The following is a 2,098-nucleotide window of genomic DNA, read 5'->3' on the forward strand; positions in this document are numbered from 1 at the left end:
GATCAAAATGCTAATAATGCTTTAACCTCAGTGAAGTCACCCCTTTTCCTGTAAAATTATACTGTGGGGCGCCTGGGTGGCTCAGTTCATTAGTGTCCAACTCTTGTTCTATGGTTCAAGCCTCAAATCAGGCACTGCGCTACAGTACGGAGCCTGCTTGGGATTCTCTCTTCCTTGCTCTGCCCTTGCCCCTCCCCTGCTCATGCTCTCTCTCTCTCAAAAAAAAAAAACTTTAAAAAAAAAAAAAAAAAAAAGAGGGGCACCTGGGTCACTCAGTCGGTTAAGTGGCCGACTCCAGCTCAGGTCATGATCTCACAGTTCCTGGGTTTGAACCCCATGTGGGGCTCTGTGCTGACAGCTCAGAGCCTGGANGAGCGTTGCGTCGGGCTCTGTGCTGACAGCTCAGAGCCCGAAGCCTGCTTTGGATTCTGTGTCTCCCTCTCTCTCTGCCCCTCCCCCGCTGGCGCTCGCTCTCTCTCTCTCAAAAATAAATAAATATTTAAAAATTTTTTAAATAAAATTGGATGAAAGTAAATAATCTTTAAGGTCCTTTCCTGTATAAACCTAATGCGATTAATATGACATGATATTTGGTGTGATTTATGATTAATAACTTGCACTTTTTCTCTAATTTTACCTTTTATTCCTCTTGTATTTTTGTCATTAATTAAAAAAAACACAAGACAAAACAAAACAAAAACCAGTTGCTAAGGTACTGAGTACATGAATTTCAGTAATGACCATAGCTTTTATTGGAAGGATTTACTGTATTTCACTGAAAGCCTTAAGAGACAGAGAGCTGGGTATGTAGATACTGTAATCAGCGAGTTATAGAAATTCTGAACAAGCCAATATATACACAGAATGAATTAATAAAATAATCACTTCCGTGTGAATGTCTTCTCCCATCCACTGGTTAAGCTTTCTTATTAGTCTATACATTCACTATGCACGCTGCACTTATAACGAGAGCAGTATGCTTCAATAGGGGCTGATTATCTAGCTCATTTTAATGCCAACAGCTTCTCTCTACGCCCCTGTCTCTGCTCTGCCCCACAGGGGCCTTCTCGAAGAAGAAGAAGCGAGAGCCTAGTTGCTACGCTTCAGTGCCTCCCTTCTGAGATCGCTGTTAGCTTACATTTTATAAGTCCCAGTCTGATGGCAACACTAAATAGATTTTAATGCTCTAGAGATCAACAAGATGAGGTAGAGAAACACAACACAATCTGTCCTAATTAGTTCATAGAATATTTCTATCTTTCAATGCTAATCAGGCATCCAAAGAAGAGAAAAACACAAGGAAAAACAAGGCAAGTGGTTAAATATGATTGAATTCTTTCAGTCTACATTGCTGAAAAAGAAGGTTTGTTTTTTTTTAAACTCGAATTCTGAAGCCAGTTTAAAGTTCTGTTGCGGCCTCTTGGGTCTGTTTTCCACCTAGGGAAAAATCACAAGCCGGAGATCCTGGCTTCATCCTTAAATCGAACTCAAAGGAAACAGCAAGTCACATGACCTAAAAAATGTTGAGGGTCCTGAGGACATTCAACTGAAAACCAAGTTTGAGCATATTTGATGGGCATTTATGTCACATCGATATTTATTGAATGAACTATATGCAAAAGGACTGTGATGAGTTTAAATCAGGATAGTTCTTACATTAAAACAGAACACCGGTAGTGAAACAGGATTTATTAATTCCATTAAGAGACAGCTACATATTTTATTCTTATAATGGCCGGGTTAATAAGTTTAAGGCATCAGAGGTTAGGATTAAAATTTGGCCAAGGCTTCTCAGGGTAGGCCTTAACACACCACACACCGATGTTTTTATAACCAGTTTGTCTTCAGGACCAGTAAATACAGTATTTAATTTTAAGCTGATCAAAGAGAATAGGTTTTATTCATAATGACTTATCTCTAAATGCTGGGACTGATTTAAGAAGTTTCAACACATCAATCTTAAGAGAGCAACGTGTTTCAAAATTGAGAGGCAAGAAAATCTTATGTGCACGTATGTTTATATAATCAATCAGACTGCAGGTTCTAAAATTGCTCATATCCAGCGTGGTGGCGCTTGAGACCAATAAAGTAAGCCAGC

This window comes from Crocuta crocuta, unplaced genomic scaffold (assembly GCF_008692635.1).
Source record: "Crocuta crocuta isolate KB4526 unplaced genomic scaffold, BGI_CrCroc_1.0 scaffold1156, whole genome shotgun sequence".
Classification (NCBI taxonomy): domain Eukaryota; kingdom Metazoa; phylum Chordata; class Mammalia; order Carnivora; family Hyaenidae; genus Crocuta; species Crocuta crocuta.